At 45.6% G+C, this 15,711-nt stretch overlaps 1 protein-coding gene across 1 annotated transcript in view; it reads right to left on the bottom strand.

Annotated features, from left to right (window-relative positions):
* The window catches only part of Btbd9 (BTB domain containing 9), a 366,300-nt gene that overhangs the window by 65,495 nt on the left and 285,094 nt on the right, over positions 1–15,711 (bottom strand). The window lies entirely within an intron of this gene.

Here is a 15,711-nt window from a genome sequence, read left to right as displayed (position 1 = left end):
AGGGAACGGAGCTAGCTGAGGATAACACCCCAGAACCACTGCTCAGGGAATGGAGCTAGCTGAGGATAACACCCCAGAACCACTGCTCAGGGAACAAGTGCTTTCCCGCGGTGCTAACAAGCACTCACTTTTACCATGTTTCCGTGTGACCCTGGTAAAATTTCCTGATGTGGGAATACAGCTACCCCTTATCATCTATAAGCAACTAGTCCTAACACCCACCCCCAAAAGTCTGTGGCTACTCAAGTCCTTCAGTAACACGACATCTTACATATATATTTTATATATACAAAATCTATGCAGTCATCCATTCTAACATACCCCTGACATAGGTGAACACAAATTCATAAATGTAGATAGACATACCCAAGTATTAAGATGAGTCTGTGTGTGGGCATCCTCCACAGACAAGGTCTTGTGGTGTAGGCTAGGCTAGTGAGCCCAAGATCCCCTGCTTAGCGTCTCCAGTGCTGTGATCAGAGGGCTGTTAACACCTGGCCTTCTACATAATTCACATCATCCTCGAGTTACAATACCCAATACAAAGCAAATGTGATGTAAATAGCTTTCTTTTGTATTTTTTTAAAGGAACTGACAAGGAAAAAAAATGTGCTCTTTATGCAAACAAAAAAATCTTAATCAATGTTCTATGAGGACCCCAAGCGTGAGAGAGCCAAATGCACCAGAAAACATACTCAGTATCTGGGAACTTACTCTCTCTCGGTTCTGCTCTGAGCCCTCTTTCTGCTCAGGTAAGAACTCCAATGGACTAGGAGTCCACTTTCATCGAGTTCAGTCAGAATGCACTTACCTAGGTTTCAGAATAACTGTTACTTCTAAGGAAGGTACTGATTGAGAAATGGGATGAGGGCACCTTCTAGAAGGCCAGAGATGTGCTAGTTTGCTCCCAGTGGCAGCTACATGGCTGCAGGAGCATGTAAATATTCACCAGGCTATGCACAAACGATGGATGTGTGAGCCACACATTTCACATGTGCAGTTCTTCAGTTAAAACAGAATCCGAGTCTTTCGATATGGGATCTGTATTTGGCTTCTGATTTCTACTATCTCAGCCGTTTTTGTCTAAACAAAGCAGATGCACTAGTATACTGTTTAACAGGAAGTTGGATGCATGTGCTTCCAGTCAGCTACAACAGTGAGCACCCTGAAGGCAGTACCCATGTCTAAATAGTTTCTCGATACCCAGAGCATGGAACAGCATGTCACTTGGAGCCAGTGCTCAGGGACGTCAGCTGGGCAAACACAGCAGTAACAATGATAATCATGAGAGCCAACATTTCTTTAATGCTTATGTGGATCAGACCCATGTCAAGCGCCCTGCACAGTCTGCTCTATTATCTCCACCTGAATATCTATCCTCTTAGCAAGCATGATTGCACTCCTCACATTATATGGATGGTAGAAGTGAGCCTTGCTGCTCTAAGTGCCTTATCTAAGCTCATTGTCCGCATGTGCGTGATGCAGGATTCCAACCTGGCATCCTGATCAAAACCCAGGTCTGTAATCCCCAGCAAGTACTGCTGTTATTCCCACTTTATGCATCTGGATCATTTTCTACTCTAACCTATCACTCCATAACTGCCATTCCTGGTGTCTTCTCTAATCCTGTGATTACAGCCAGTGAAAACCCTTGCACGAGTTCTGTCTCACATATAAGGTTGCTGTAGAGAATTACTGCTCCTGTGATTTTCTCTGGATATTAGGCGAGGGCTAGGCAACTGTTCTATCACTAAGCTATGGTCACAGCCCTCTTACTCTGCCTTTGAGGCGGGGTCTAAGTTGCCAAGGCTGACCTTGAGCCCCTGGGATGACAGGCCTGTGCCCAGGGCCCAGCTCCTTTCCCTTCAGTTCTTTGGGACACAGCCATTCACTATTACAGATGAGGGAGCCTCAAGTTAACTCTTCTCCTCACCTCACAGCTTGCAACAGGTTTCTTGCAAGACAACCCTCACTATGACGCTTGGGGTGTTTTGTTTTTGTTTCTGGAGATAGGGTTTCTCTGCGTTGCCCTGGCTGTCCTGGAACTCAGATATCTGCCTCCTGAGTAAAGGCCTGTGCCACCACGCCTGGCTCTCTCACTACGATTTGGAATTATTAACGGAGAACCAGAGGGTTCCAACCACCTATCGTCCAGGTAACTATGAGTCAGTGCTGACAGAGTACCCAATAAACACACTCGATCCCTGTGAGGCAGAATCTAACCAGATCTCAAAATGGTCCATGGAAAGAGACTGCCTTGAGGATACAAGACGTGGAGACAACACTGAGAGGTGATCAATTATGAGTGTGGTGGGTGTCCTCAGAGACTCCCAGAGTGATGTCGGCACTACCTGTAAACTGACGGTGGCGCACGCCTTCGATCCCAGCACTCGGGAGGCAGAGACAGGCAGATCTCTGTGAGTTCGAGGCCGGGACAGTGAGAGCTACGCAGAGAAACCCTGGGGGAGTGAGGGAGACCCTGTAAGGTCATGTCTGACATCATCTCTATCGTGCTGACACCACAGCATTTCATTCTACAGATGTCTTACAGTTTAGTCAGTCTCTTAGTAAACAAAATTTAAGTAGTGAATAATATTTCACTGTTAGGAAAACTCTTTAATAAACATTCTTAGCTAAATCCACTACTTCCCTTGAAAAAGTTTGTAAAATAGCCGGGCGGTGGTGGCGCACGCCTTTAATCCCAGCACTCGGGAGGCAGAGGCAGGTGGATCTCTGTGAGTTCGAGGCCAGCCTGGTCTACAAGAGCTAGTTCCAGGACAGAAACCAAAAGCTACGGAGAAACCCTGTCTTGAAAAATCAAAAAAGTTTGTAAAATCACTCTCATTTTGAGCCTGTGGTATACACCTCTCTTCTCCCTCACCTCCAACAGAAATCTGTAACAGGCTGTGCTGCCAGCAGATTCTAGCCAGCGCCCAGTTCTGGGCGCCCCACTGACAATCATACTTAGAAACACTGCTGCTGTTACACGGCACACACATTTCATTCATTTGCAGGGATTTTTTTAAACTTATCACTGAACTTGAACATTCTGTGTATTTTCTATATTTATCCTATTGTTAATGACTTACAAAATGTCCTCCAGAGATAAAGGATATTAATTCACTGCCTATCATAGTTGGCATGCTAAAGATATTAATTTTTATTAGCCTAGTCCATCGATCTTTACCTCAATAATTTCTCCTAGCCTAAATTTTTTTCCTTCCTGAATAGCAGCCAAGTGCACATACTGGTTGAGACATCTCCTTTCTATTCTTCTATTAAGAGCCCCTGGGGAATGCAGGGTCACGGTGACTCTTGAGTGGGAAGGGACACTGACGGATGGCAGGTTATCAAGTATAGAGCTCTGTCCTCTGCACGTGCAGCTTCAGAGGGATTCAAATTCATGTACCAGGGTGCCTATTTGCTGGGAACTTAGCCTTCATCAGGAATAAAATCCTTTTGTTGATTCAACTGAAAAAGCAAGTACAGTTTAAAACCCTAAAAGAAAAGCTGGCTCAGTCTCCTTCCTGTTACGGGTTCTTGTTAGGCAGTGTAAAGCCCCACCACCTTCCCTCACTCGCTCCTTTGTCTGCCTGCAAAGTCTGTTCTTAGGGATTTGCACTGACAGCATAGAGACATTTCTGGCTTGTAATCTGGCTGGGAATGTTTGCAGAGTGTGATCACCCAGCAGAGACACTCCTCATGACCTTAAAGAAGATGAGCTCCTCAAACATACCCCTCCCTCCTCCACCCCATTATCAGAAGCCATTTTCAAAGAGGCTGACTTTATCCCACCGGAGAGTCACCAGTGCAGATCAGGCCTGCGAATGGCTGCCCCAGAGCTCAGCATCTAATGAGCGCTGTGCGAAATGTCTGGTGACATTACATGTTGTCCCCCCATCTCCCGCTACCCTTACAGTGGGGGCGCCCGAAAAGCAGGGAAGTGTCTGGTGACATTACATGTTGTCTCCCCATCTCCCGCTATCCTTACAGTGGGGGCGCCCGAAAAGCAGGGAAGTGCTGGTTTTAAAAAAATTGATTAGCAGATGTGATTCTGCTTACATCTTCCATAAATGGCTGGTTGCATACCATTGATTACCCGGGGCTCAGTTTACAGCAACTAATTGCTCTCCGTGCTGGTGTTTTGATATAAAATTCGATAGTGAATATGATTTCAAAACTCTTGTCTTTGTGGCCAGAGTTAGAAGTGACTGGAGGCAAACCCAGTGGACTGAGTTTTCCCTTCTTAAAATAATTGCTCCCTCATCAGTCTGTGAAGAAAGTCTCCAAATTGTAGCATTCTAATTGGAAAGCCTGCATTATGCATGCGATGACAAACTATGTTGTGCTGAATGGCATTTTTTTTCATCCCTTTCTTAAGGGATTAATTCCATGCCAGACTGTGAACAATGGCTGAAGCCTAACAGAAGAGATCAACAGTTTCTCCCCTGAATTGGTGCCTTTAGACCAGGAGCAAGGGCCTGTTTGCTTGTACCTAATTGCCTACCGTTTGTGGCAGCCTTGCTGGAAGACATGGGGACCTAACACACTGCTGCTGTTGCTAAGTTTCCTCATTTGGAGAAAACAAGCAACCAAAGCAAGATCAACTACCCGGCTATTAGCAATGTAATAACTTAAAGAATTCATTTATAAATTTTTTGTCAAAGACATTTATAGCCTCAAAAAAGTATATATAATATTCTTAAAGAACCCTTAGGTTCTTTAGAAATAGTTGTCTTTCATTTAATAATTCAAAAATTATCTACCAAGCACTAAGCACTATTAGGTAAATCTTTGAATCTCCTTATCTTCCTGTTCCCCCCTTGTGAACTTCAATACCCGCCTCGGATGGCTTCCCCGGGCTCCTGTGTTCTGACAGTTATAATCCCCTGCAGATGCAATGGAGGGTTTGCTATGGCGGCACACCGCACGGCATCCTCTCTGAGAACTGCTTGGAGTAGCCCCATTCCAAAGTAGGTGTGGGAGTTCTTGGGCTCAGTTTGTCCTGTAGACCTGGCTGCATCCTAGGAAACAGACCCATGCTGGGCTAATCACATTTCATTTCTCAAACCGGAGGATGCAGTGAGCGTCTAGCTAATTGGCCCTGCTCACTTAAATGAGATAATGAGGAGGCAGATATTCCAGGGTGGTCTTCTTTCATCACAGGTACCAGGAAGGATGCAGTCATGGGTATCAGAAGCAGAGCCAGGACACAGTGAAACAGAGTGGGGCTGCTCCTGACCAATCCCCAAGTCTGGTTTCAGTACTATGACATGCCACCATGAAGCCACCTTCATGGCTTAGGTTATCTTTACTTGGCTTTGTCACTTGGAATCAAAGGGGCCTGAGCTAGGTTCCCAGCAGAGCACACTGGGAGCAAAGGCGCGTGACAATGAGTGCAGCAACACTTGGTACAACAGGAAAAGCAGAGGAAGAAAGGGGAGGAAAGCTCCCTTTGGATGAGGGTCTTCCTGCCGCAGGACAGGCTGTTTCTGTAGAGGAGAATGGCAGGACTGAGGGGTGGCAAGGGCAAGGGGTGAGGATAGGTTCAATGAGGGGCTTCTGTGGGCAGGCACTGTGCACTGGCTAATCACCAAGGACACTTCAGAACCACCCAGCAGGGGTGCGGTGAGCTTGACTCAGCACTTCCCTGGCCAAGGATCCAAGGGCCAGGAAAGTGCTGAGCACTTCTTGACTGAGGGGTAGACTTGGTGGAATTGAAGATCTGGGAAAGGTCAGGTATTGCGACCAAGCAGGGAACGTGTAACTCATTGAAGAATCCAGTTATTGTGGCTGCAACGGGAAGCACACAGACACAATGTGAGGTACCTTTCTATCCCTGTGGTTGGCAAGGGGCAGGCAGTTGGCAACGGCTGCCAGAGGAGCTAACAGGCTCCAGAGAACCAACTCTACTAGTGAGAAACAGGGCTTTTCCCCAAGATGAAGGGCTCCTTCTTGTTGGCTGCCATGGCACTGGATGGTGTGCTTCTCGGGTGGGGGTGAGGCCCAGCAGAGCAGAGTTGCTGGAGGACTTAAGTCCAAAATGAATCTCAGCAGGGGCTAGAGCCAGGCCACAATGTTCTGAAGAGTCTAAAGAGACTGAATGGCTGCCCTGAAAATCTCAGACATGAGAACAGTGAAGGAGGCCACGGCTGCAGAGGCCATGCCTACAAGTGGGCTCCAGCTTCAGAGCAGAGCGGATGCCAGTCTTCCACCATCAGCGGGAGGGAACTGCAGCTTCTCACCAGAAGGAATGCATTCTTGGCAAGTCTGTTAGCAGAACACATCAGAGCCTCCATCTCCTGCTTAATCTCTCACAGCTAGGATGTTCTGTCTGCCAGCTTTCTGTCACTGGGACAAAAGACTTGAGATATTAACCTTTAAGAAGGGTAAGGTGTTCTTTGGCACACCGGCTTTGTTGTTTTCTTTTCAGAGAAGGTCTCACCTGAAACTGTGTAGATCAGGTTGGCCTCTGACTCACAGAGATCTGCCTGCTTCTGTGTCCCAAGTATTAGGATTAAAGGTGTGGCCCACCACACCTATAGCAGTTTGTGATGGCTCAATGCCCAGCTGTCAGCTCATTACTTCTGGGTCCATGGTGTGATAGTGAGCAGGGAGGGAAGTGCTTATAGCCAGATGGCCAACAGGGGGCGCTGGAGGTGGCCAGGGCTCCAGTGTTCCCTCTACAGACATTCAGTGGATGACCTGCACACCCACCTTCACTAGAAGGTTCCTCCATGTCTGGAAAGCTCCATGGGCTGGACACCAAGCCACTCCTATCCAGACTGCAGCAGATAGAGAAGATGAGTTCTCCAGGGAAGTTAGAAACAATGGTCCTGCTCAGGGCTAAGTCTCACTCAGGCTTGTGATGGTCTGCTTCTGTACTGGTGTTTAGGCACTGATGCCCCAAGATGAAATAAAGGGAGGTGGCAAAATAAAACGCTTGGGCAGCTGTGGGTGCCATCTCATTTAGACAAGTGGCAATAAAAGTGGGCTGCATGCATCTCTAGTTCCGACTTACACCTGGCACACTATAATCCAGGGACTGTAAGGAAAGCAGGCCTCTGGGGTACAACTAGGAACAACTGCAAAAGGGGAAGAACAAGACAGAACAAGTCATCTTTAGAAGCTACCAGGACACGGTTCTTTTCCTTAGGGACAGTGGACTTTAAACTCAAGTCTGGCCGATAACACAGGAACTGACTGCACAGTACCAGGGGCTCCACTGTCATCGACGCAGAGTGTGGAATGAGGAGGGACTGGGCACCGTATCAGCTCATATTTACACAGACCACACCCACTGTCTATGCACACATCATCACACTTAGAGAAAAATAACAATTTATAATCCATGCACTTTTAATTTCTCAATGCAAAGCTCTTTGTCTAAGTCAGTGTTAATTTTTTGGCACGTGCTACATACTGCCCCAGATACCTTTAGATTATTCAGTCACCTGGTAAACCTTTTTTTTTTTATTTAACAAGAAAGTTCTGGCCCAGTCTTATGATCTGGATTTCATAATACATAGTCTTTCATTTTATGCTTTCCATGTGAATATGGGAAAACTATGTCTAGGCCAACAGTCTCAGAAGAAAAGTTCTTTCTTGTATTTTGAAGCTGACTCTTTTGTAATATAGCCCCTTCCCTAGGCAAGAAGGTGGCATCAAATGGTCATTGGCTGCCCTTGTGCTATCTGACAAGCTGAAGCTTCATGCAAACCTTTGGGGCACGGACTTGTTAAGCAGGTAGGTAGTTTTTGCAGATCTTTCCTGGTGTTTAAATTAGGCATTCTCAGGTTCCCTCTCTGTAGTAAGGCCATCTGCCCTGAGCACAGCAGCTTCCTCATCCTGGTGCAGACATGCAATCAGTGAGATGGGCTCTCAGCGGGCACAGAAAAGGATCAGCTGGAGGCTGAGCACAGGGAGCGGCTTCCTAGACATTCAGCCAGCTCACTTACAGCCTGGTTGGTTGGGAAGAGTATTAGGTGCCACTGTGACTTTAAAAGGCCAGAGTCAGTATGTCTAAGAGTGAAAGGCGATATGCATTTGTGTGATCTTTCTTGCCTCCCTCCCCCAAATTCTATGAAATTATAGGGAAGGTAAGACAGACAGACCTGACAAAGAGCTTGGGACTTACTTTATAAGCTAAGTGTTAGGGACCTGACTTCTCCAGTCTTTAATACATATGCCTCTATAGGGTAAAATAGTCCCACCATGGGCCTCCATCCAACAGGCAGGGGAGGAACAGACTCAACTAGCTCCCCATTTTCTTCATAATACCACCCAAAGGATGCTCCCAAGGGGGGGGGGCACCTGCCCCTGGCACACCACCTGCTCAACTGTCTGTCGTACACTTCAGGGGATGTACAGAGCAGGACTACAGAGGATGGGGAAAAAACATGGATTACAGAAAAACTGCATCTCTCATAAGACCTCACTGCTCTTTCCTCCTCCCTCTCTCCCTTTTTCTTGGCAATGTTGGGGACTGAACCCAGGGCCTCACGCAGGCTAGGCAAGTGCTTTACCAACTGAGCTGCAGCCCCAGCCCACTCATTGCTATTTCATCTCTTACTTTATTCATCTGCTCCTCCTCTGACTACATGCTAATGTGTGCTCACATGCATACAACCTACACACAGAACCAAGAAACACAGTCAAAAAGAAATTTAATAAGCTCCACAGCTCCTTTCTAGTCCCTTGGGTCAAGTGTTCACAGAATTTGTGTCTGGGGGAAAACTCAAAATTTAGCTCTAGGCAGATCTTTGTATTCAACCAGGTGAGAGAGAAAAAGAATGGAAGGGCAAAACAAGGTAGGCAGACTTGACTCAACATTACAGGCGAGAGAGCATCCCAGCAGAGATGAAGTATAAGGCAAACCCTTCCTATTCAATCAAGTCCTTTCTCTATTTTTGCTCTTAGCAATTGCCTTTTCTTGTCTCTCTCAACACAGTCAGTAACGTTATCCCCATCTCTTTTTCTTTCTTACCAGCCTGACCTCTTCACTTGAGCCAGATCTGGGTCCCCACCTCTACCCCAGCTGACACAATCTACAAAGTCCTGGGCACTTGCTGAGTGACTTTAAAACAGTCCAGGCCTGGATATCTCTCACTACTCACCCTGGCTGTGCCTTCCTGGCCCCACCTCCTGTAGCCAGTACCAATTCTCCTATGTTCTATATAATCAAAGTCTGGCTAGCCCGCCTGGCTGTCACGTCTACTTGTCTTAAAACTTCCTCCCCACATATCCATTTTCTGAACGTCTTTTGTGAGGTCCACATGAAAGCTACCCTCTGAAACACAAGACCAAAGCAGCAAGTCACACGCGCTACACAATGGTAGTTTATTCTGTGGCAAGGCCGAGGTGTGATAAATCATGACTCTCCATGTGGTACATTACTTACCGCTAAAATAAAGACATTAATGAGAACAATAATAGCAACATCTTCTCCACAGCACACAAAGGTGAAGATGCGAACTAAATGTAAGTTCTTATAAACAAAAGATAATTAATCAATTTAATATGTTGCTGTAAGATTAATCTTTTGAAAATGGCAAGAAGCCAGAAAATAAGCAACATTTTATGAGATTCCTTTTTTGTAATGGCTAGAGGAAAAACGGCTAATTAAGCTTTTCAATCGGGTTCCTTTGATCACCGGCCACTCAGTACAGATTTCTTGATCCAGACTTTCAAAGCTGGGATCACAAGTTTTAATTCAAACATTTTCAGATGAGCATGCACAACTTTAACTTTCCTAACTGCTCAACAGTCGTGATTAAACCAAACCGGTGTGGGTTACAGGACCAGAGGCTAAGTGAACGGTTGCTTTTTCCCTCTATAATCGCTTACACTGCTCTGCCCAGAGCTGGAGCCCAAGCAAAGGCTGGCAGGGACGGGGCCTGGCCCTCCTCTCTGCTGCAGAAGACAAGGAAGACTGTCTCGAGCTCCCGCCCCCTCACTCCTCCCACATTTGCTTGGAGGTGGGATCCTAAGACAAGAGGAAAACATTTCCTCTTTGGAATGTATTCTGTCTGAGCTGTCTTTTTAGAAATACCCCTCCCAGGTGTCGGCATGAATATTCACCAGCGTGTGCTGGGCACAGGGGCCAGTCTCCATGCCGTGTACACTAATCCTTCAGAATGTATTCCAGGCAAGCCACCAGGGTAAACTCCCATATAAAAAGCAGGGTTTCCGTGATGGATATTGGAAGGCTGAAAGAAGGAAATCACAGTGAAGGAGGCAGATGAATAATCGCTCTGGAGGCTCTGTAGCAAAAAGACTACCCCTCCCTCTCCCCACCACACTGACTGCCACTGCTGAGGCGTCACTAGAATCCTGCCCTCTGGGAATTAAATGCTGTCTCTTTCATTCAGCTGTCTCACCCTTCCTTATCAAGAAGAACAAACATTTATCTCCCCTCTGCCCCACCAGCCTCTTGCTACAGCCCTTTAGCTTTCCTATTTGGGTTACCAGGACCCACGGGACATACTGAGAGCACACCCCAGCTATCAGGTACAGGCACTGCTCTCTGCACTTGAAGAAAGGACTTGGTGCCTAAGAAAGGACTGGGTCCAGAGTGAAACCTCACCTTTTCCTGGGATCCTCCCTCTCTGGTGCAGAGCCCCCAAGAATCAATATGAAATTTATGGGGGTCAGAAGAGGCTCTGGCTAAAGTACCCTGAGTGAGTCACACACAAGACTACTCCAAAGATCTATGCTGGGGACATCCAGAGTCAACTTCCAAAGGGCTGGTGGCAGCTCTAATGGTCTGGGGACATTCAAGAGATGGGAGCTGCCAGCCAAGGGAAGAAGCAGTACTCATCTCCTTAGCTCAGGTGACCACAAAGGGCTCCACAACACTGCTTAATGTGACGGCATGGTGTATGACCCTACCAGACGGAAGAGCCCCAACTCTATCTATCTCTCCCTTTCTCTACAACCACAGCTCATTTCATCTGCTAAGAGGATGGAGAGTGTGAGGAGGGAGAAAGGGGTAGAAGGATTTTGATTTAGAACGATTTGTGATTGTATTTTTTAAATCCCTTTTTCCTTTCCATATAAAACAACAGACGAGAGCAAGGTGTGATGTCATATACCTTTGATCTCAGAACTTGGGAGGCAGAGGCAAGAAGATTCCTCAGTTCAAGGCCAGCTTGGTCTACAGAGTGAGCTCCACAATAGCCAGGGCTGTGCAGAGAAATCCTGTCTCAAAAAAATAAAACAAAACCAAGAGATGATACATCCTTTGGTATTATTCTAAAATATCCACAAGATCATTAGTTGGGGATAAAAAAGGAAACCAATATTTTAAACAGTATTCCTGAGTGGCTGAAGAGATGACTCTGTGGTTAAGAAGGTTAAGAGCACCAGCTGCTCTTCCAGAGGACCCAGGTTCAATTCTCAGCACCCACATGGCAGCTCACAACTGTCCATAACTCCAGTTCCAGGAATCTAATACCCTCACAGAGACAGATACATGTAGGCAAACCACCAATGCACATAAAATAAAAGTAAATTATTAAACAAAAGCAAGTATTCTTGAGACGTGGAACCTCTTTTACAAACACTGTACAACATCGAAGATCCTCAGTGTCTAAAAGAGAACACAGCAGAGTTTGGGCGAGGGTTGATCTGCCTAGCATGCACAAAGTCCTAGGCTCCACCTCATGCACCATAAGGGAAAAAGTACAACAGATTGGAGCTACAGCTTGAGATTTTCCCTGACTCTTTTTCTCTAGCAGTCCAAAGGCTACAAGACACAGTAGGAGAACCCACTGGGTCACGGCATGTGTTTTGTTCCCAAAGCAGATGCTGATTTTAATACTGCTTTTAATAGTAGGTTTACAAGTATTCTTATTTTCTTTCACTTTTGGAAATGTAGAAGGCATATGAATGCCTTGACTCCTTGCTTTTCCTGTGTAGGCCAGAGAAGTCAATGAGGAAGTGTCTGGCTAAATTATACAAGGGTCATCTACACTTGTCTTGTAAGGAGAGTTTCCTGGCCCCTAAGAGGGGGAAGCATGACATATGTACTGCTTGTCTCTTTACAGGAAACCTGGCCAAGCCCAAGAACTGGAGCCAGTCTCATTGAATTGTACAGAGCTGAAGAATAAAGGCATGGTTTAAAATAAGGTTGAGCTTAACCTAAAAATGTCTAAAATATCTTTCACTGAATGTTTCGAACATTTTTTAATGTGGCAAATTCCACATGGAGTTAAGATTCTGCTGTAGTCACAATTCCATCCTGGTTACTGTGACAACTGCGTTGACAATTCTTGGCTTGCCTTTCACACCAAATTTCTAGTATTTTTTTCCCAACAGCTATAGAGTTAGAAAGGCAGGGAGGAAGGGAGAGAAGGGAGGGAAAGAGGGAGGGACAGAGGAACACAGGAGGGAGGGCCAGTGAAGGAAGGAGGGAGGGAAAGAAGGCAGGGAAAGAGAAAGGGAGGGAGAGAAAAAGGGAAGAAGAGAGGGGGAGGGAGGAGGAAAAGAAAGAGGGAGGTGTTTAATTAAAATAACCCTCACTCCCTGAACTGATTGTAAATGCCCAAGATGAACATTCTTAGGCCAAAGACACACAAAGGCAGGCCACCACCCTCCAAATCCCAATAAGATGGAAGAGGCAGACCAGATGAGCATGTTACAGAGAAACTTCAAGTCCATAAATAATATGCCGAAAAAGTTATACAGTCATCGACAGGGCAATGAAAGTGACAGCAGCTCAAGAGGAAAATAACCACAAAGCCCAAACCCTACTAGCTAAGCAGAGAGGGTATAGCTGTTGATGGCCAGGGAAGAGTGGTTTTGTATAGATCTTTCCCTTGCAATCTCTCTAGTGCTGCCTCCCAGGGTTATAAAATGCAATTTGCAAGATAGCTGGCCAGAGGAACTCAGGTCCAAAGATCAACAAGACTACATAGTACTTGGTACTTTAGCTGAACTCCTCAATCTGGCATCTGTAATGAAGCCAGGCTTGAACATGTTCTTCCTGAATAGACCTAACTCCTCCCACCAGTTCTCTGCCCACTGCTGAGTTTACCACCAACAGCTAAATGTCAGTCACCACAGTAACCTAACCACGACAAAGCTGCTTTCCGATCTTTCTAGGAAGGTTGTCACCAGTAAGGTAAAGTTCACCTGGTTACCACTAATTTTCCGTAGATAATGAAATGCCTTACCTATTTCTGAACAAGGTTACAATGAAGTTCGCAATAAACAGTGTTTTATTGCATTTGTCTTCTGTTTTAACCTCACAGAAATGAGCACAGAAAGGCCAGTATCAGGAAGATAAGTGACAAGGGTCTGTAGTACATTTCAGTGGACATTCAAATGGTATATGCGAAGAGACTTGGGAGCAAGATCTATCATCCTAGTCTCAACACCTTGTCCCAGGGTGGGGATGTGGAAAAGAAATGCCCCATAGGCTCAAGTACTTGAACACTTGGGTCCCTAGCTGGCAGTGCAGTTTGGTGAGGTGCAGAAGGTGCTGCCTTGCTAGGGGGAGCATGACACTGGGGGCGGGCTCTGAGAGCAAACAGCCTTGGTAAATTTATAGTTCGCTCTCTGCTTCATGTTTGGTGTGTGGCTCAGCTTCCCATTTCAGCCACCATGTCTGCCTTCTGCCACGCCTCTCGGACGTGACTGACACAACCCCCTGGAACTATAAACCCAAATGAGGTCTTCTAAGTCACCTTGGTCATGGTGTTCTTTCACTGCTACAGAAAAGTAAATAATGCAAAGGCCTTGAGCTAAGTAAATGCCAAGGAAAATTCCGTAAAATTGAGACACAAAGAAATACTGTTTACTAATAGAATGCTCAGCTCAAAACCCTCAAGCAAAAGGCAAAGAGCACAGCATGTTCTCTGTTCCTGGGATGAGACCTACTGTGATCCTTCTTCAGTCTTCAATTGATTAGTAATTCTCATCACTACCATTTAAGGAAGTCGCAATCTAACACACAATCCTGTTTTAGAGAAACGGGAATTATGAGAGAACACTGCCCATAGCCTAGCTGCTCATGAGTCAATTCTTTTTTTCTTTTCTTTCTTTTTTTTTTTTGTTAATTTTTTTGTTGTTGTTGTTGATTTTTTTGAGACAGGGTTTCTCTGTAGCTTTGGAGCCTGTACTGTGACTAGATCTTGTAGACCAGGCTGGCCTCGAACTCACAGAGATCCGCATGAGTCAATTCTTAACCAGCTGCCCTTAAAAGTACTTTGTTATTTGCCAGGAGTTGATGGTGCACACCTTTAATCGCAGAGCGTGGGAAGCAGAAACAGACGAATCTTCGTGAGATAGAGGCCATCCTGGTTTACAGACCAGGAAAGGTACCAAAGTTACACAGAAACCCTGTCTCGAAAAACAAACAAAACAAAACAAAAAAATACGTTGATAACTCCAAAGTGAGAGCAGTCACCCAGTGTGAGGAAGGGAGAGGGAAAGCAGAACATTTGTAAGCAGATAGCCTGGCTGAACAGTCACAGAAGTGGCTCTACTTAGTTGCAACCCTGAGTCCCACACATTTGAAAAGGAAACAAGGGGCCCTAAGCGCCGCGTACTGAGGACTGAATATGGTATGGGATTGGCGGGAAGGAAGGGCAGGAGGACACCGGAGGGTGTCTGAATGGTGCAGCTCTGGATGGCCTCGATGCTGTACAGCTTATTTCCAAACCCCGACAGCCAGAATCACCACTAACTACACTCTAGGACAATGCACAACATGGCGTGTCCTAAGAAGTCAGAGAAACAGTCCAGAGGTAGTGTGACAGTCAGCACCTACACCTTCATAGAAAGTAAAGCCTTTTATTTACTATTTAATTCCAGGTAAGTTGTTGCTATGTAGTCAGACTAGCCCAGAATTCACTATGTAGCTCAGGCTTCAATCTCACAGCAATCATCCTACCTCTGCTTCCTTAGTGCAATCCTGTAATGCGGGATAATGTGTGTGCTATGTGCCTCAGTGGATGTGGTTTTGTTTTGTTTTAATTCCATATTTAAACACTGAAAATGTTATTTCTTTACCACTTTTTTCTGTGTGGTTCTGGGTTTGAACCTGGAGCTTGGTGCATGATGGACAAGCACTCTACCACTGAGCCACATCCCCAGCCCCTATTTTCCTTTAATTGGAAGTCAGCGAGGATCTTGCCTGCCTCCAAAATTTTATTATGTGCATGATTTATCACTATGCTGGCAAAACACAGGGACCAGTTACAGAAAACCTGATTAAGTATTTGTAACAGAAACACAGTTTTTCTTAAGAAGTAAATTTTATGAATAAGAAATCAAACACACATAATCAGCAAAGCCTCTCATTCTGGATCAGAACTGTATAGGAAGCAGACAGCTTTTTTAATTTACACAATATTTTTGAAGTTGAGACTAATATAAAGCACAATTATTATAGTACTGTTTTAGACACATCCAGAAGCTGTAGCCTCAAAGGACAGCTTTTAAAAATAAATGTAGCTGGGCATGGTGTCCTCTGCCTATAATCACAGCACGCTGGAGGCAGAAGCAAGAAGATGGAGAGTTTGAGGCCAGCATAGGCTATCCCGTGAGAAGTGCATACATAAAATGAAGACAAACGAAGGCTGGGAGTGTAGCTCAGTGGCAGAGTGCTTGCTTAGCACGGTCAAGATTCTGTTTCAACTCTCAGAACCTGAAGAAGAGCCCCTCACTGTTTTCTCTCTCTCTCTCTCTTTTTTTTTTTTTTTTGGG

The sequence above is a fragment of the Microtus ochrogaster genome, linkage group LG2 (genome assembly GCF_000317375.1).
Source record: "Microtus ochrogaster isolate Prairie Vole_2 linkage group LG2, MicOch1.0, whole genome shotgun sequence".
Classification (NCBI taxonomy): domain Eukaryota; kingdom Metazoa; phylum Chordata; class Mammalia; order Rodentia; family Cricetidae; genus Microtus; species Microtus ochrogaster.
This window is presented reverse-complemented; position numbering and strand designations above follow the sequence as displayed.